The sequence below is a fragment of the Marmota monax genome, unplaced genomic scaffold, assembly GCF_021218885.2.
Source record: "Marmota monax isolate L192 unplaced genomic scaffold, Marmota_monax_Labrador192_F-V1.1 WCK01_AAM20220418_F8-fsc00033, whole genome shotgun sequence".
Lineage (NCBI taxonomy): Eukaryota > Metazoa > Chordata > Mammalia > Rodentia > Sciuridae > Marmota > Marmota monax.
In genome coordinates, this window is record NW_026694282.1 from 12,288,705 (window position 1) to 12,309,930 (window position 21,226).

At 36.1% G+C, this 21,226-nt stretch overlaps 1 protein-coding gene across 13 annotated transcripts in view; it reads right to left on the minus strand.

Moving 5' to 3' along the window:
- Caap1 (caspase activity and apoptosis inhibitor 1) overlaps positions 1 to 21,226 on the minus strand; it is a 602,989-nt gene that overhangs the window by 505,094 nt on the left and 76,669 nt on the right. The window contains exons 6-8 of one of the 13 annotated variants that reach the window (XR_009228875.1): positions 15,284 to 15,460; positions 10,771 to 14,574; positions 276 to 9,962 (exon numbers count right to left, since the gene is read on the minus strand). The exons of 10 other annotated variants lie outside the window; for them this stretch is intronic. The gene's annotated coding sequence lies outside the window, so the exon portion shown is untranslated. Of the gene's footprint in view, positions 1 to 275; positions 14,575 to 15,283; positions 15,461 to 21,226 lie in introns of those variants that run through there. 2 more of the 13 variants (XR_009228876.1, XR_009228874.1) reach the window with 2 other exon arrangements.

The window sequence follows — 21,226 nt, forward strand, 5'->3', positions numbered from 1 at the left end:
TATGGTGAGCCATGGTAGGAACCATAGAAGAAAAGCTGTTCTTTATTTGTTGGATTTGCATAATCTAGCATATATAAATACAACTTTACTTCCCAGATGAATCTTGTTCTTCTACCTAGATTGTAACTTCTATGGCTTAGAGATGTCTCCTGATAGCACATAAACTTGGGCCAGGCAAGGCTATCCAAGCAAGACTGACAGTCTCAATGATGGTTGGCTTATCTTGGCAAAGAAGACACTAAAAAAGACATCAAAAGATTCACTGTTAGGTTACTCTTCTTCTTCTTCTTCTTCTTTTTTTTTTTTTTTTTTTTTGCAAATTTTATTCCAGTGTTACACAACTAACATCAAATGTTCTAAAAATGCTGGGACTGCAGGCAAATCTCACATGCTGACAGTAACATGATAATGTTAATTCAACACTGCTTCTTTCACCCAGCCAATAAGAGCCAAAGGACTGTAGTTACATTGAGCAGCTATAACCAATGGTGGAAATGAGATCTTTCATAGAAGTAAGCTTGTCTTCTTTCTATCATTAAAACAGGACTTGATTTAACTATGTAATTTACATAATTATGTAGTTGCCCACATATCACTATTCTATTTCATTATTTTAAAAAACCTTGTTTTATATAGAGTAATCATTTCTCTCCCAAGAAACTATGAGCTAGAATGGAAACTCAGTTCACCTTTAGTTTTAAGAGTGAGTTGTATTGGTCTAAAACTTTAGTTCTTTTTTTTTTATTATTGGTTGTTAAGACAATACAATGATCTTGACATATCATACATTTGATTCAAATGGGGTATGAATTCTTATTTTTCCATGTGTACAGATTGCAGGATCACATTGGTTATACAGCCACATTTATACATACAGCAATACTAGTGTCTGTTGTATTCTGCTGCCCTTCCTATCCCCCCCTCCCCTCCCCTCCCATCACCTCTATCTGATCTACTGTGACACATTTACTCTTCTTCTTTTGCCAGAACTTACAAGTGCATTTTAAATAAACAATAGAAAATATTAACAAATTTATTGGTTTGGGCTATATGAAATTGCATTTTGAGACTAAAGATGCTAATATTTACATTTTATATGGCTCATCTTATTTAATAAGCATTTTATGTTAATCATTGAGAGGGTTTGCAAGTCAACACCTATCAAGTATCAGTATAGGCTTTATTGTAAATATTATTTTCATGAGTTCCTCTCCTATAGGGTTGCCACTTTTTGCTCTTAACTATATGCATTTTCTTCTTTCCCAAAAGTTACATAAATAATAAAATTTTCCCCAGAGGTTTGAGACCAACTTCTGAAACACCAATTCAAAAATTATGTATCATGACACACTGACGTGTACTGACTAGTTGCAAAGTATATAGCAGGTAATTTACTACTACTAAAAAAGAGCCCTAAAATTTATAATTGGTTTGTCTTTTGCCTTTTGATACACACTTGAATAGATTCAAGACAATTTCTGTAAAGACTTAAACTCACTCACTTACATCCCAATGTGATTTCTGGAATTGGGAGGAAAGAGGTGAGTCTCAGTCTGGGCTCTGGGAATCACAAACCACCCTGGGTGTGTTCAGATGGCACATGTTAACAGCACCGGTCTGTGTGCACCTGCAGACAAAGGGAGGCTGAGAGCTGCTATTACAAAAGCTGGACAACTGCTGTGAGTTCCCAATTCAGAACACAAGGGTCTCTTCATTCAACCACCACAGGCAGGCGAAGTTTATTTGAAAGGGAATGCAACCTAACAGCTGTAAGAATATCTCTTGGGCTTATGGCTACATTCCTTCAAAAGCAGCACTGTACCTCAAAAACAAATGCCAAATGTCTTCTTTGATATAAGGAGAGTAACTAAGAACAGAGTAGGGTTGAAGAGCATGAGAAGAAGATTAACATTAAACAGGGATGAGAGGTGGGAGGGAAAGGGAGAGAGAAGGGAAATTGCATGGAAATGGAAGGAGACCCTCAGAGTTATACAAAAGTACATACAAGAGGAAGTGAGGGGAAAGGGAAAAATAATACAAGGGGGACAAATGAATGTCAGTAGAGGGGGCAGAGAGAGAAGAGGGGAGGGGAGGGGAGCGGAGTGGGGATAGTAGAGGATAGGAAAGGCAGCAGAACACAACAGACACTTAGTATGGCAATATGTAAATCAATGGATGTGTAACTGATGTGATTCTGCAATCTGTATATGGGGTAAAAATGGGAGCTCATAACCCACTTGAATCAAAGTGTGAAATATGATATATCAAGAACTATGTAATGTTTTGAACAGCCAACAATAAAAAATTAAAAAAGAAAAAAAAAGCAGCACTGTAAAAATCAGTAGTTTTTAAAATGTTTATTTTTTTCAAATGAATTCTTACAATTTACTTATTTATCTAATGATTTTTTTTTTTCCTGAGTGCTTGCTACATGCCAATAACTACACCACTACTCCAATTACTAACATAGATTCTGTCCCTGGGCACAAGAAATTTTGTTGTTGTGACAGACAAGTTAGATGAACACCAAAACAGAATTGTAGAGTGTAAAGTGTCATGAAATAAACAGAGCAGTGTGTGAGAAGGAACCTACTTAGATAAGAAGGTCAGGGAAGGATTCTCTGAGTGAGTCACATTTAAGGGGAGACATACAGGATCAGAAGGGGACAACCATACACAGCACAAGAAGATGGCTAAATGATGCAGACGGAACAAACATACTTGAGTCTGGAAAATAAAAATGTGGAGCAGTTCCAATTTTCAGGATCATGTGGTTTTTCTTAAAATACTGAGCAACCCAAGTAATCTAGAGAAGGCATATCTCGGATTGACATAGAATTGGGAATTGGCAATTCAGCTGGTGTTATTCAGGGTCTAAGAGGTGGGGGAAAGGAAGGTATGTTGAGAAATATAAAAATGTAAATATTACTGCAAGAGATCAGAAAGACCAAATATTACCTAAGTAGTAGTCAGACTTTTTTTTTTTTTTTTTTTAAATTCCTATGCTATCCTTGTAGAGATCTGCACATTTCTGATCCATCATAGAGACAGGGCAGCACTCAGAACTGTCGAGCAGATTTCACTAAAATCTGGAGATGTCTGAAATGGAAGTGAAAGTTCACATCATCAAGATTATATCATTTCTTACAAGACAGCCATCATCTATATATCAACAAATGGAGCCTAAGGCAGCACTTTCTTTAGTACTTTTCTGAATCTATCCTTCCATTCAGGGAATATTGCAGAACCTGTGATCATTTGCCATGCCCTACACATTATCAACCATTAACATAAATCAAGCTTTTGCATTTGTAATTTATGTTTTAGCACTTAGAGAATACCTTGCTAGTTATTTTAAAGAGATAAATCAAATCAAAATTTTGTTAATAAAATATCAGAAATGTCACAAGACCTCTGATTTATTTAACAATGTCTAACATTCCTTGATCTCCATTTATTTTAAATTTTTAGGAAGAAAAATGGTTGCTGGCTCATCCTGCTCTTATTTTTATTCCTTCATTTAGGAGATTATATCTCAGCTCCAAAACCATTTTTAATAATAAGACATGCAATTTTTAACTGTTGATATTTTTAAAAGAATAGACATGATTAAGATTAATTCATGCAGTTCCAGATAAGCTCGAATAACGGATTAGTCTGTATAGCACATCTGATTCATGTCTGATAGTCAAGCTTTTATTTTTTAACTTAATATATATATAATATATATTATATATATATATATAATATATATATATATATATAATATTTATATAAATTTATTCCCTTATTTGCTTAAAAGCCCAAACTGCCTATGCAATAGAAAGAATTGAATATGGACTGAACATTGCTAGGGAGCCCATACGAACTGCTCAGCTTACAAATTGTATGTATTCACAGGGAAGGACTGGGCACAGCAATTTAACATAAGACAAAAGAAAATGGTGCCTCTGGGCTCTACAAAGCTTCTCTCCAAAAGTAGAGTGCCAGGAGAAGATAATTGAACACATGGAGGACATTGAAAGGAAAAGACAAAACCTGAATCAGCACCTGCAAGAGCAACATGCATACCAGGTCTCAAATAAGAGGCAGATTTACAATTTTTGGAGCCAACTTATTCATATTTTTTATCTAGAGAATCTGAGGGACAAAAGATTCATGACTCACCTTTGAAATAGTCACCAACCTTCTTCATTTACATTTAAATAATTTTTGTCCTCCCTGTATTGGTGGGTGTATATATATTCAATGCTGTTGAAAACTCAGGAAAAACAACCTAGAAGTACTCACCTTGCATTTTAGAAGGTACAGCAAAAGCATTTATAGTCTTATATCATATAATAGGGGCTTACCATTTTGAAGTTCTAGTATTTACCCATAACAGAATGAAGTGACAATGTTGAAAATGAAACTAAGATTTCTTATAAAATGAGAAATATTCCTTGATAGAAAGGCAATTCAAGTGAAAACTTAGTTTAATCTTTTCTAAGGTAAACATTTGCCATTCTTACTCAATGTTGATTAAGTTTAACAAACATCGATATTAGGGGAGAAACTTAAGTAGACTTACCAACTAAGTATCCATTTGATCTAGAAAAACCACAGGAACTTCAGTTCCATCATGTACAAGGTAAAAGTATTAAAGAGTTGGAGCTTGTCTAATAAACACTCCACTCTCTAAGAATTGCTGAACAAGAACGTTTAAAAGAAACTTTAAACTGCTGTAGTTTTTTTTGTATAAACTCAAGCCTAAAGCATTATCTTTCTTTCAATTTTGCTTTTTTCCTTATTGCTCAAAACAAAAAGAAATAAGATGCTGTTCCAGCCTCTCATTTACTATAGTTTGCCTATACTCCATTGAATCCATTAATCCTATACTTACTACACACACATTATAGAATAATCAAAGGAGCAATAAGGACCATATGACCAAAGAAGGAATGTTGCAAATAGAATATGGCTTATCAGAATGTCCACTTAAAAACTTATAAATATTCTAAAGAAAAGAGAAAGAATTGCTTCCTATGCCTGAAGAAGCACATTAGGAAAACACAAGAGTAATAAGGATTCTCAAAAACAGCTCATATATGACAAAGTCATTCCTTAACAGAAAAAAAAAATGTTTAACATTCTATCTTAAATTGGGCAAAGATTAAGTAAATAAAATAATTTTAATTAAAAACATAGAATTAAACAATGTTTTATGTTCAGAGTTTTTCTCTATTCTTGGATTCTCAGTTTCTGTGACTGACCTTCCAGTGACGTTGCCTACACCATAAAATAGTAATGAATAAAATGAGCAACCAGAAGTTAAAAGAATGAGGAAAGTTTCTGTGTTTCTACAGCTCAAAGTCAAAATTCAAAGTCTCTATTACATAGCCTGTCCAATAAGATAAAAAGGACAAAGTAAGATACTTGAATCTAGTCCCAAAAGAAAGGCCACCCTCTTAAATAAAGCACTTCACAGCTCTTTTCTCTCTGAAGCTCTTGTCTTGAGCTATCTCCATCCTATTAATACATTCTTAGAACTGCCTCTGGCATATATCTGAAAAATATAATGGCACCTCAATCGAGCATTTCCAGTTTTAAGGTTGGTGGAGAAGGTTGCAAAGGTACCTTACATCTTCTTTCCCAGTGATGCTAGGTCTTTACCAACAGTGTGAAGATGTAGTGGATTTGAATGGTCAGGCAAACCAAGATTTGGAAGATCTGACTTTGTCTAATAACCTAAGGGGAAAAACCATACATGGTTTTTACTTTCTGGGATCCAGAGAAAAAGAAAAGAATTATTCTGCCTTCTTAAGTCTTAGACAATGCTGGGAGCCTCACATCATGGATATTCCTTTGCTTTGTTTGGTGGGAAACTTCTTATTATGTGGCCTTAAGAGATGCCTCAAACACCACATAAAATACAAGGGAGAATGTGTTATAAGGAGATAGGAACACCACATCCCCACATTCCAGCCATGGCTTTCTTATTGTGCCCAGGGAATCACTATGATGGAGACAGACACAGAGCTCGCTGTTGTATATGATAGCCTTCCATATTTACATTCTACCAAGAGAAACTTCATTTAAACTAACCTAAAGTCAAAGAGTTTAGAAGCAGAAAACAGGTGTATTGTCTCAGCCCTTCCCTGACCTGTAAAGGCAGCCAAGAGGATGGTCCTGTCTCAGCCTGTGAACCAGTATATTCAATGTCGAAGGTTGAAGCATCCTTCCTCAATTCTCAATTATCTCTTTTTCAAATCCAGGTTTTTCTTGGGCTTCCAATAGCTTTCAAAAGTATTTCAGGCAATTCTTAGTTTTCTGCCAAGGTTGAAGGGGCTAAAATAAAACTGGTTTCAGTACCCTAGAACAGAAGCTTGTATCAGCAGGGATCCAGTCACATGACTCAACATGAATGGGCTTTAAGTTTGGAGAGGCTGCCTACATAAGAGGCTTTCTAGAAGAACAAGGAAAAAAAGATCTTATGAAGGGGTAAAATGTTCTGTTAAAGTTGATATCAAATTTTAAAAAATACCATACTTACCAAGTATTCTTCCTTAAAAAATGAGCTGTAGTCTGTCTGTCTGTCTGTCTCTCTCTCTCTCTCTCTCTCTCTCTCTCTTTTTTTTGGTGGTGCTGGGGATTGAACCCAGGGCCTTGTACATACGAAGGAAGCACTCTACCAATGAGCTGTATCCCCAGCCTGAGCTGTAGTCTAATTAAACTTTTTATATCTAACCACAATCAAAACAAATAGAGTAGATAAAGAAGTTAAATGATACCTTAAAAAGACAATCAACAACAGACTGTTGGAATACTATATAGACTCATGACCTGTTTTATCCAACAAATTGATGGCATTAAAAAAGTGTGTGTCTTTGTGTGTGTGTACTCTTTAGGATGAATGAAACTTTAAAGAGGTAACAATCAACTGCAATGTGTGGGCTATATTTGGATCCTAATTTGTACCAACTAAATGTGAATATTTAAACATAGACCTTAATGGAGATCATAGAATACTAGATAACCTTAGTAAAGAGGCCTTATCCATTACAAATGTATCCAGAAGTATTTACAAGTGAAATAGCAAGATATTTGAAATTTTCTTTAATACTCTGAATAAAAAGGTGATTAGATGAAACAAGATGAACAAAATGTTGATTACCATTGTTGAAACTGGATGATAGGTCCAAGTAGGACCTATCTGCTCTCTTATAAATACATCAATATTTCCATAATAAAAAGTTTCTTAAAAGTCAATGTAGGGTTAGGGTTGTGGCTCAGTGGTAGAGTGCTTGCCTAGCATGTGTGAGGCACTGGGTTTGAATCTCGGCACCACATATAAATAAAATAAAGGTCCACTGACAACTAAAAAAAAAATATTTAAAAAAGTCAATGTACTACCATTTATCTTTAAAAAGTACATAAATATCATTATTATAATTTATCATAGTATAAAATGGAAATAATCTATATGTTTTGCAGTATTAAACTTTTTAAGAAACTATGATAAACCAATCTGATTAAAATTATACAGCCATTAAAATGATAACATGAAAAAAGATAACAAAAAATACTTGAAGAATTTGTATTAATATAATAATATCGAATTCCACATTATGGTCATACTCTTTAAAATATATGTGACTCTAAACAAAGAGTAGAAAAACATAAGAAAAAACAAAACACAAACTTCTATGTGCTGAGGTGAGGTGAAAGTCTTTTCTTATTGGTGATATAATTGTTTCTGAAACCAATAAAAAACTGACATGAACAAAACAAAAAACTGAAGAGGACCTACATATGCTAGGACATGGCATGATATGGTGAAAACTGCATTGGCTTTGGAGTCAGACAATCCTGGCAAGTTATTCAAAAAATCTGAGAACATATTCTCATCTCCAAAATGATTATATTTCATCCTTCAGGAACAATGGAAAGGTTTAGTGATGTAAGCAATCAGGCATGTATGTAAACCCCCATCACAATACAAACACACAGTAAACCTTCAGCAAACAGTACTCAGTGCTATCATCATATTAAAAGTGGGTTCTAAGAAAATAGAAAAAAGGGAAGTAAACTGATGGGGAAATGATCTGAGAGTTCTCTGGCAACATAGCTTTTGCACAGAAAATAAGAGCAAAACGCCCTGAAAGACCTTAAAAATCTTGTCTGGGCCTGATGGAAATAAGTTTGCTGGAGAGAGGCCAAGATTTGTGTGAGGAGCAATGAGTAAAGGGGTAGTAGAGAGGTGCACAAGGCCACCCTGAAGGAAGAACTGAAGAGCCACATAATACTGCACTATGTTCCAATTGCTCTACAACTTCAAGGCAAAACACATAGGCCTGGAGGAAGGGGGCAATGAGCACAAAAGGAAGAAATTAAGAAAAAGTGCCTAGGGCTGGGGTTGTGGCTCAGTGGTAGAGTGGCTTGCCTAGCACGCGTGAGGCACTGGGTTCGATTCTCAGCACCACATAAAAATAAACAAATAAATAAAATAAAGGTATTGTGTCCATCTACAACTAAAAATATATATCAAAAAAAAAAAAGAAGAAGGAGAAGAAGAAAAGAAAAATGTCTAGAAGACTCCAAATCTGAATAGGACACAAGAAATGTTCAAGTATCTTTGTGTGGGGGTACAGAGATAGGACTTTGTGGCAGTGCTTGGCATTTCTTAACTGCTACCACTATGCTAGATGATAGTTTTAGGGCTTGAATTACCTTAAATTCATGTAAGATTACTTCCTCCTGTCTTTCTATTCCACAAGATGAAAAAATTAGGTCAAGAAAGAACTGAGGTGGCAAGGTTCTCTGGCAAAGCTATGCCTAGAACCCTGTGACCAGTGCTCTTGCTCTACCTCCTTACCCCACACCACAATGACTGCTCCATTACCATCACCAAACCAATTATTTTTACCTACATTTATTAAATATATGTAGCTTTCCATGTCTTAAGCACACAGTGAAAGGTAAACATTTATTCTTTACACTAATTTCTTTCATGTCCCAAGCTCCCTACTGATGTCAAGTTATTTTCTTGCATGTTAACAAAAGAGAACATGTCAAACCTTTGTTCAGCATATGCTCCATCAGCACCCACTATGCATCAGGCACATAAAAACCAGTGGAGTAGTCCTTGTCATCAAGAAGCCTACGTGGTACGCTGAAGAAGACAAGCACGCCTACAGATCAGTACAACTCTGTGCATACACTTTGTTCAATGTGCTGTGGAATTAAAAAGAACAGAACTCAATGGACCCAAGAAGGAAGAGAAAACTTCACTGAGAGTTGATGCTGGAGTAGACCCTGAGGAAGAATAGGGGATTGACATGCAGGAACAAGAAGGGAGCTAGTTCCAATAATATGTGCGTGGCACAACAGCTTAGTGAAATCTGGTGAGGACTGAAACCATGAGAATTATCAGAAAATATAGCAAGCACATTAGGGTAGGTGTTGGGTAGGGCTATAGAGAGAAAAATCCTAGTCAGGCAACCTGGCAGCAGAGTGAAAAGGAAAGCAAAAATCAGCCCTTTAAATTATAAGAAAATATTTTTTAAAACAGTGAGAAGAAATTTATTTCTTGCCTGTGAGCCCTAACTACAATCAGGTGGGATTAAAAAATAAATCATCACTGGCTCAAGTGTCAGAAGCCTCTAAGAACAGAATGAATTGTGGCCTTATGCAGATTCCAGAAGTTGGTATCAAACCTGTGTTTGGGGGTGTGGGTTATGGGATGGTCATATTGATTCTGGGTTCCTGGCAAAAATTCCCTTTTCTCTGAAATCATGTCTTTTCTACGGGCTTCTCCCCCACGTCTCTCCCAACCTTGTTCTAGAGATCAGTAGTGGTATTTAGATTTGAAATTCAGTCTCTGTAGTGTGATCTCTCTGGTCCTGTGTGGTCTCCAACAAATGATTCTTCAAAACCATCCAGACTTAACCCCCAGCAGGGACCTTCCTCCTCTGAAGAACAACCTGTATTGGCAACAAATTATATGGACATGTTCTTGCAAGATGGAACTATTAATAAATCTTCAACTCTAAACTCAGGAAAATTTTATGAGAGCTACAAAATAGATTGTGTGCAACATAGGAAAGTCAAGCATCATTTCCTGTGGAAATGAGCCTCTCAGAAGCAAAAAGAACAGGAAGCTAACATTGTGAAGGACCTTCTTTGGGTGGGGCACTACCCTCTAAGCACTTTATATGTGTTGGTCACTGTTTTTTTTCCTCCTTTCATTTGAGTTTTATTCTTTCTAGAATCCATAGTAGTCTATACATGCTACATAATTTGTAGTGAAGACGAATTTGGAAATGATTAGAGCAAGGAGACTGCTCATGCTAAAATCAGAGAAAATCTATTTCTTCAAACTCCCAAATATATATTATTTATAAAAGCTCCTATTATTTTCCAGATGACAGCATTTAAAGATACAAACTGACATGAACATTAGTATTCCTTAAAATATACAGTGGACATAAAGAATCCTAAATATTCTTGTGAGATTTGTCTTTTTTTAAATTTTTTTTATAGTTGTAGATGGGCAGAAAACCTTTATTTTATTTGTTTATTTTTATGTGGTGCTGAGGATCAAACCTGGTGCTTAACATATGCTAGGCAAGCAGCTCTGTCACTGAGCTATAGCCCTAGCCCACAGTTTTGTCTTTTATAAGCACATCATTCTTCTGCTCAAAATTAGAACAGCTGCTGAAACTGGATGATGCTAGGAAAATGAACCCAGGAAGAATGAAGAAAAGAATTATGAGGACTTAGCTCACCCACCTGGAAGTCTCCTGAGATGTCTCAATAGCTCTGGCCACTGATTGACATTCTTCTCTGCTGCATGCTTGCCTGTGCCTATTAGATTATTAAAATATTAATAGGGTCTTGGTGTCTGTCATTATTAATTTTGGAGATGAACAAGGACATGTGAAGCCACAGTATTGATAGATTTGTAGAATATGTTAATTGTAACACTCATTATTCAGCAAAGTTACTATATTTTAAGATGATTTTTCTCCACTAATTATTTTTGATACTTAATAATTTCTCATCTCCAACAAAGTACCTTGGAAATCTACTTATGTATTTTATAATGTTTTTATAGAAATATTGAACAATTTATGTGCCCACCACATCATGACAAAATTTTCTGATATCTAGAATTAAGCTAAGAAGTGGGTAAAGTATTAAAACTGGCATAAAATAATATATTCATTTTATTTTTAATGAATTTTTTATCTTTTTTTTTTTTCCTTCTAGATTTAGCCTGGCCCAAGGCTAACTTCTCAGCCACCAGATTCCAGGCCAGAGACACCTGCCATATACAGGCAACATTCACAATCTGCAGACTTCGGAAGGGCTTCCCTGCTGGTTTCACAAGTGAGCTTTGATACCACGGCCTCTCTCCAGGCTTTTTGGAGGTTAGCAACTTTCTGGTGGTAATGAACATTAGAAACCCCAATTCAGTTATTACAGAGAGAACTGGACTATCTTTCAAAGCAAAAATCAAGACATGTCGCATGGCATGAGAAACTCCTACTTTTAAAATGAGAAAGCTAAAGCAAAAAGTGAAATGACCCCCAATGAACAGGCAGCAAAAACTGGTGCACCAAAAGATTGAATTTTTTTCTAATTCCAGAAGCTTCACATGTACCAAGTTTATTTTGGGGTATGCATTCAACAAAGGTGGACTTGGGTATTTCCTTTGGTGAGAGTAAAGGACTCAAAATATAATTGAAAAGGTAACTAAGAAATATTGTTTTTGTTTTCAGTTTTGTTGTTGTTTTAGTCACCTAAAATCTTCCACACAAATTATATACAGAGGAAAAGAACAACATTTGCTGCTTTGGGAAGTAATCACAGATTCTATCAGGATGATGATTCTTATTGTCTTTAACGGCGAGAGTCCTCAAATCTATAGTTCTCCCCAATCCTTCTATTGTTCTGAATTTTTTCCCCACTAACATTTCTAAGAAACCAGAACCTCATATATCCAAAATAGGATGGTGATGGCAAATGTATATGCCACAGCCTTAAGTTAGAAAGATTTATGCTTCACCCCCATCTACAGATAGTACATCTATAACTAAAAACTCAGGATGAATGGAAGCTCAGGCCACACTTCAGATAGTTCTGTTACTCCTGACTATAGTATCATAGTCCCACAAGAAAAGGGATCTGATGAAAGGGTGAGGAATTCAGGCAGAACCAGAAAAAAAACCGGCTGATTGCATCATCGCCATCACTATTTATGAAATACTTCTTAATGTGGCTTCAAGCAGAAAAAAGGTTTTCAATTTAGAAGTTAAAATAACTTGGATCATGCTTTATCTAAGCTGCCTATCATAAATCAGAGAGTGATACATCTCTTTCTAACATGGCCAGCATTGCTCTTCATAGCCCAGACTCACAAAATGACAAGTTAAAATAATAACAACAGGCTTCTTTGATTGTTCCTTATAGGCTACAACAAAAATGCAAAAATAAAACAAAAAGCTATTGGGGGAAGCATTTTCAACTTTCAATATTGTGCAATTCATGCTCAAATTGATAATCTCAATCTTATCTCATGACCTTGAAGAAGCTCAGTATTTCAACTGTAAAACGTAAATCTCAGTCCATCTTCCAAAAGCAAACATTATACAAGATGAAATGCTTGGGAAACAGGGTGTTGTAATTAACCCATGATTCTCCACAAACTCCTTTGTGCTTTCAACTTGTTTTATTAGAAATCTTCTGAAAATCAGTTCTTTTCCAACCTTGGTATTCAGTATATTACTGAAAATTTCCTAGGTAATGAATTTGCTCCCTGTAGGTTAATTTATCATTCTGAAATCAGTGATTAGTCTGTGTTACTGCAAGGATAGAAAACACAAGAGACTGCTGACACTACAAGCATCCTGAAAGTTGTTATTTTTCCATTTAATTTCTGCCACAGACATTTTCTGTGATTGACCCCATCCTATATAAACCTAAAGTAGGTACAGTAGGGCTACATGAGTATGGGTGTGGGTGTGGGCATGGGTGAGAAAGGACAAAGCACATGGCTATCAACACTCTCAATCAACTGATATTTGCTCCATTATGGATTTGTTATAGTTTGCATGTGAGGTGTCCCCCGGAAAGCTCATGTGTGAAATAATGCAGGAATGTTCAGAGGTAAAGTTATCAAATTATGATAGCTGTAATTTAAACAGAGGATTAATCCATTTGAGAGTAATAATTTGAATGCATCAATGGGTGGTAGGCATGGCTGGAGGAAGTCACTGGGGATGTGCCCTTGGATCCTTGTACTCAAGTTCTCTCTGCTTTCTGAAATAAGCAGTTTTCCTCAGTCTCACCTTTCCACTATGATGTGCTGCTTCACCTTGGGCCCAGAGCTATGAAGCTGCTAACCATGAGCTGAACCTCCATGAACCAAAATTAATTTTTCCTTCGCTAAGTTGTTCTTGTTTGGCATATTGGTCACAACAACTCAAAGCTCTCTAACACAGGACTGAACTACTAATATTCTAATACTCTTCATGTCAATACTTTTTTAAATATTTTTATTTTGATTTTTTAGTACCAGTGATTGACCCAGGAGCACCCTATCACTGAGTTATATCCCCAGCAACTCCCCACACCTTTTTTTTTTTTTTTTTTTTTGAGACAAGGTCTGGCTCAGTTGCCAAGGCTGACTTGTCAACATTTTGAAGACAGTTCTCTTTGTCCCAACCTTATTAACTTTGCTATGATAAAACAATTGGGTGATACTATGGACTAAATTGTAAATATTCCCCACCACACAAATTTATTTGTTGAAGTCATAACTGCTAATGTGGCATTTGGAGATGGGACCTTTCAGAAGTAATTAGATTTAGATAAGGTCAACATGGTGGGACCCTCATGATGGGGTTAATACAGGGACATCAAAGTGTTGGTTTGCTCTGTCTCTGCACTTACATACCCAAAGAAGAAGTCATGTGAGCACACAGTGAAATGAACATTGTCTCTAAGACAGGAATAAGGCTGTCACCAGAATCCCACCATGCTGTCACTCTGATCTCAGATTTCAGCCTCCAGAACTGTAAGAAAATAAGTTTCTGTCATTTAAGCCACCTGGTCTATAGCATTTTGTTATGGCAGTTTAAGTTAAGGCAGATGGAGAGAATAAGGTACTTTGAGAAAAGCCATTTCCACAGAAACAGAGTATTTCCAAATGCAATGGACAGTTATTTCATTTCATTCATAATCATATTTGTGGAAGTTCATTTAACACTGGTTGGCCAAAGCCAAGGGCTGCCACCCTTAAAACAAAACAAAACAGCATACAATTTGAGGAACAAGAGAGTGAACAAAAGCCTTCTCAGTAGATAGAGCTATCAGTTCAATTTTCGGCATAAAACATCCTGTTCCGATTATAGCAGATAAGATCCAGTGCTTTCTGATCCCTCCACGAAGGAGCTGGGCCCTCCTGTGGTTGGGGATGCCAATGCTGGGGCAGACTGTCAGCTGGCTGTATGTGTACTACAGCCCTTCTGCACCTGGGCCTGCTTCACTTCTTGCAACTTGCACATTCGATCCTCCCCAGCACCTGGTAAGCTGAAACGAATTAAATGAAGAGGTCACTGGCCTCCAACAAAGAGTAACTTAAAAGAAAGAAAACTGCTAAATTTCATCTACAAACTGGGTTTGTGAAGTTCTTACTTTGGCAAATTTGAAGCTTTCTACTTGTCTCCATATGGTTCTGTACATTAGGACTCATGCAAAGCTGAAAATACACAGCTAGGTTTACCAGCTGCCAATGGTCAAAAGTGAAGATGCTCTCAGAGGGCAATCAGTTTCTAATAACCTAACAGTTTTCCCCTGCTATTAAAAAAAAAAAAAAAAAAAGAATAAAATGTCCATGCCGTGCAGGCAAGTACAAAGATATAAATGAAAGCTCTGCCTAGTACTGCAAAATTTGCTTTTTAATAAAATTGATTTGGATCAATTTGAGATAACTGCTGCAAGTACAAGGTTTACTTTTAGACATGTCATTTGTTTTTGTTTCCAGGATGGGCTTAAAAGGAACATTGCCAGTGTTTTTCCAATGGCACAGTGTAGTTCTAGAAGAGTTAAAATAAGAAACTCTACCTGCTTAATCTGCCAGAAAACACATGAGAGGAGCAATCAGCTCTGGGAAGAGTTGCTCTGAATGAGGTACGCCTGGCTGCTTTAGGCCACGCTGTTTGTCAGTCTTTCAAAATTCAAGTCATTACCAGATGCTGATCTACTATAATATTGTGATATTTTATCTGATTACACTTACCTGATTGTGCCTTATCTGCTATTTTCCTTCCCATTCTTCCATGTATATTAAATGCAGGTGCTTTTATTATTCTGAGAGCTAGGAAGTGTTGACTGCTCTGAATATAAATGGGGATATTATATCATTAACTTGCTCCAAAAGCAGGGCCATTCACTGCGTAAATCACATGCAAGGTACCTAGTGGAGACACAATAAACCATAATGTCTTGAGAAAGAAAGCAATGAGGAATGGATAAGGAGATAAAAATTTAAGGCATTGTCAAAGATGGGTAATCTTCAAAATCCTATTTGGTTCTTTCAAACTAGCATTTGGCAATAATATAACCTTTATATTAGAAACTTTTTTAAGTTCATAAAAAAAATCTTTTGGGGGAGACATTACAACATGGAATGCTATCACTAGTAGGACTGCATAAAAATACGATCATTAACATTCTATGCCTTGTCTAAGCTACAACGGAGACCATTTTGAACTTACCAGTCTAATCTTTTAGAGGCGTATTCTTTGCTTTGGCAAATATATTCTTACCCTACCTAGATGTACTGTTCAAACAAGGTGAACAAATGGCCAAATGCTTTCAACATTTCCTGATGTTAAAAGGTGAATAATTTAGAATCTGGTTGCAAATTTCAAAGGAAGCAATATGCAGTGAATTAAGGCAGAACTGTGACAATGTGCAGCGGCCCAACAGTCTGGGCTTATACGCTCTGCTTAGCTTCCACTATGCTGGCCTCGCTGAAAGTTAATCCACAGTTATTTAAGTGGAAAGTTTCAGAAAATCCATTTTCAGAGCAAATGTTAGGTGAGTGTTTAAATGAGCCAATGCCCTCCATTGGACAGAATATCAGATGGCCTGTTCATTCATCAGTGTGTCAGATTGACACAGCAGCTGGGGTCCAAACCTCATAAAGGAACACAAGTGACAACTTTGCTTGAAGGAATGCAGCCATGGTCATCTTCTATCAGAATTGAAGGTGTGAAACTTAGGAGAACCAGTGTGAGGTCAACTGGGAACATGAAGAATAAGATAACCAAGGAGGACACGGTTTCTACTCTCACTTTCCTCCTGGGGACCCTGCGCAAGGAGACTGACTCAAAGGACATGGGTGCTGCTATTCTTGCCCAACATTTGCCATTATAACCAAATGCACAGAACAGTGCCTTTCCTGGTACCTGAACCAATGTATGTTAAAACACCTCTTTGAGTCAAGGTTGCTCTTTTATCACAGGAACCTTTATCATTCTTAAATTATATGATTGAAAACAAACCTTAATTACGAAACATGGTGAGATTTTCAATAATTCCATATTTGCACATTTTGTCAGGAAAAATATTCTAATAGGATTCTCATAAACTGATTAAATTTCACTTATTTGTTCATATGTAAAAGTAATTTAACTGGATTTTATTTGATATTGTCCATAAGACTTAGTCTCAAAAATTAGTGAAAATAAAAAGGGGATTAGCAAGGATGGTGGAATGTGAAGGTCATCATTATACAAAGTACATGTATGAAGACTTGAATTGGGTGTCAATATACCTTATATACAAACAGAGATATGAAAAATTGTGGTATATATGTGTATTAAGAATTGTAATGCAAAAAAGTACATGTATAATGGCATAAAATGACGTGAACATACTTTATATACAGAGATATATAAAAAATTGTGCTCTATATGAGTAATAAGGATTGTAATGCATTCCATTGTTGTCATGTATTTAAAAAAATAATAACATCAATTTTAAAAAATAGTGAAAATGGAAATAAAATAGAAAATGAATACCTAACATATGTTCCCAGGTCGCAGAAGACAATAATCATACAGGGAAAGAAAAAAGGATCTTTAAATTAAACCTTATCGAATTTAAAGTTTCTACTCATCAAGAGACTCAATTAAGACAATAAAGAAGCAAGATATAGACTTGGGGAAAACATTGGCAAAATATAATTGACAACTGATTAGACTTGGAGGAAAGATTGGCAAAATATAACTGACAACTGACTGGTATCTAGGATATAGAACTAACTGTGACAACAGAAAGATAAACCACCCAATTATAAATGGGCAAAGAACTTATGGAGTCAAAAACATATATGTACACGTGGCCAATAAGCACATGAAAAAAGTGCTCAGCAACATGCATTATCAAGTAAACACAAATTAAAACCACAAGATGATGCCACTACACATTGATCAAATGGATACAGAGACAGCCACTATCAAATGTGGGCGAGGGATGGAGCACCCAGAGCAACACTGTCAATGGGAAGATAAATGACACAGTGTGCTGGGAAAAGGTTTGGCAGTTTCTTCTAAAAGTTGTAAGGACAGTTCTACAAGCAGCTATTTATTTACTATAAATGAAAATATGTTCACAAAAGACTTATGCAAGAATTCCCACTGCTACTTTCCTCAAATAGCCAAAACTACAAACAACCTCAGTGTCCATCAAGAGAAGAACAGGAAAACTATGGTAAGCAATGAAACCAGCAACACAAAAGAACAAGTTACTGATACATGAGACAGCATGGATCAATCCACAAATAGTACACAGAGTAAAAGTCATCTTACACAAGCAAACATGGCATGAATTCATTTACATGATATTAGAATATCAAAATTATTGAGTAAAAAACTCAAACAGGATTGCATCTGTGGTTTGGGGGATAGATTCACTGGGAAGCAAAATCAGAAAACATTCCGTGTTCTACATCTTGATACATGTGTTTTTGCAAAATTTCTGTGAACTCATATATTTTTAAAATGTACATTTTAATGTAAACTTTACATCAAAAATATTAACAGGGCTGGGGTTGTGGCTCAGTGGAAGAGCACTTGCCTAGCATGTGTGAGGCACTGGGTTCGATCCTTAGCACTACATACAAAAATAAATATAATAAAGGCATACTATCCATCTACATCTACAAAAAAAATTAGAAAAAAATGTTAACAAATATTAAACTCTGTATCTGAAGTATTTAGGTGAAGTATGCTAGTGTCTTCAATTTACTTTGTAATACATCACAAACAATAAAATTGGTTAATGAATGGAAATAAATGTAATAAAGCAAGTATAATACAATGTTACTGAATGAATCTAGCTGCTGGTATGTTGATATTCACTGTAAAATCCTGACAATTTTTCTATGTATTTGGAAACTTTCAATAATAAAATGTTATAAATAATAAAAACAAATTGTAACTATGTATGCTAGCAAACTTTCTGTTTGGTTATCTATCTATCTATCTATCTATTTTGTATTCTGTGGCACTGGGGATTGAACTCAGGGGTACTCTACCACTGAGCTACATCCCCAGCCCTTTTAATTTTTGAGACAGGATATCACAGAGTTGCTGAGATTGGCCTTGAAGTTGTAATCCTCCTGCCTCAGTCTCTCTAGTACCAGACTGCAGGAGTGTACCACTGCACCCAGTCTGTTTGGTCACTTATTACACTTAAAATTATAATTGCAGCAAAGGCTAAAACACCCAACAAGCTCAAATTTACTAAGCTCCACAAAATCAGGGGTTTGCTTTTTTTTTTTTTAACTGATTAGAAGCAACTAGCTCTGTGTCTGGCATACAGTATGTGATAAATATTTGTGGAATGAATTTTATCACATAAATCAGGCTGTATTAGTGCTAGGGAAGTGAAATTTGGTAAAAGCAATACAAATTGTCCTCCAAAACCAAGCCCATGACTGAAAATATTTTTAAGCTAAGTATAGATGACTCTAACACTGTTTAATATGAGCTATCTAACTAAATTGATTTCAAAATGGTGATGGGAAATAATAAAATAGAATTCTAAGCATTTATGTAGCTCAGTGATCTAAAACTTAGTTGGGCATCAAAATTATCCTAGAAATGCAGATTTCTAGAATCAGAGATTGACTGAGCAGTTCTGTTAGTCCTTAAAAGATCCTCTCATAATGTCAGTGAATATAAGTTCATCAATGAATGATATTGTTCATTTCTTTTCATCTAGTTCAAACCTTCCAAAAAGACAGCAAGAGACTGCTTGCATTTAGCCCCAACATACCAAGCACTATTCATGTTATCCCATTTAGATCTGATGGCAACTCTTCCAGGTATTGTTAACCCTAGTTTACAGTTAGGAAAACTAAGAATAGGCAATTGTAAGTAATTTTGTCCATATTCACTATAGATTGCAGTGGAAGAACAAGATTGGAAGCCAGATGGATCCACAAACCTACCATACTACTATAAACTCTTTTTAAACAAGTAAGGGGAAAAGTTACTGGGAAAGTCTTTCATCTGGCATTATGGACAGGAGTAACTTTGACATATATAAAGTGCTTATTTTAAATGCCTGCTGGTATAATCTAAGCCTTTGCTTGTTCTAGTACCTAAAAAAAACCTGCTCCTCTTATAGAGCCTCAAGAAAAGTTTGTGTGTGGGTGGGGGGAGACATAGAAACAGATTAATTTACTAAATCTTTGCTCCCAATACTTTCTGCTCCCTGAACTGCTCTACTTTGGATTCTCAAGAGTTCTTCAAGTGAACGTGCCAAACTGAATATTGCTTTTTCCTCTCACAAAAATCAATTAATAAATAAGTCTCTAGCACTTGACTATTAAAACATCTTAGGCAAATTCTCATTTGCCTTGTTGCTACAGTAGAGAATTATTGGTTAACATCAACAAACAAAATATTGCTACCTCCTTCCACGATTGCTAACATGACCACTGGTGCATTAGTTCTCTCATGCTATTTTTAGGTTTGGAGATTATGCTCATTGTAATACAAGTTTGCCCCTGCCACACACAATTTATTAAGATTCTTATATTTCATATTATTCTACCTAGAATTTTCTGTTAGGAATATTTGGGATTAGGAATCAGGTGTTCAGAATAGAAAATCCCTCTCATCCTGTGATTTCACAGCAGGGACTTGGAACAACTCCTACTCTTCTAAGCCTCAGTGTGCCCCTTCACAAGGTGGTGAAGACACTCACTCCGTTGCATATCCCAACCAACAGAGGCACAAATCTCTTAGCCAGGCACACTCCATTCAGTACCTAAAAGATCAGATCTTCCTGTGCCTAACAGCATTACTGTGAGGCAAACATAATATAAAGACTATTAAAAATACCACATAATTTTTTTAACTCTTTTGAACACAGGGCCTCACACATCCCACACATGCTAGGTTAGGCAAAGCACTCCACCACTAAGCTACAGCTACAGCATTCTGTTGTTGTTGTTGTTTAGAGTCAGGGTCTTACTCAATTGTCCAGTATGGCCTCAAACTTGTGATCTTCCTCTCTCAGCCTCCAGAGAAGCTGGGATTATCAGCATAAACCACCATGTCCAGCTTCTTTTCAAACTTCTAACCACCATGCTGACACCTGCCAAAAGTCTGTCGATACCTCATAGACCATTTCTAGGCATCTCCTGCTACCTTATTCCTTGTCCGCGGAGATGGATGCTATCAGGAACTGTTTGGGTTTATATCACAGTTGAAAGTTCAAATTATATTCACTTGCTTTTAGATCATCTTGCTCATTCATAGAGACGGGAATGCTGGCAGGTTCCAATGAGAACAACAAGAAGTATTAAATGATATATCTATCAAACTGCTGTAAGTTTTTAGTCTCTTTGCACATTTATTGGAGAAAAGTAGCAAGAAATGAAAATATCTTTAGCTCCAAGCTTATGCTTTGATCTAAGTTAATTGACTCTCTCTCTCGTGTGTGTGTGTGTGTGTGTGTGTGTGTGACATTGCTAATGCAGTCTTATAAATATGCCACAAATAAAACAACTAGGCCACCAAATGTTTTATTGGCAGAGTTTCACAGATCATTGATGAAATTCATACTGCTTTCTCATCCCATGACACCAGTGTTAAATTCAGCTCACTCAACAGTCCTGGCAAATCTCCATGATAGCAAGGTAAGGATTAGAGTCCCTGGA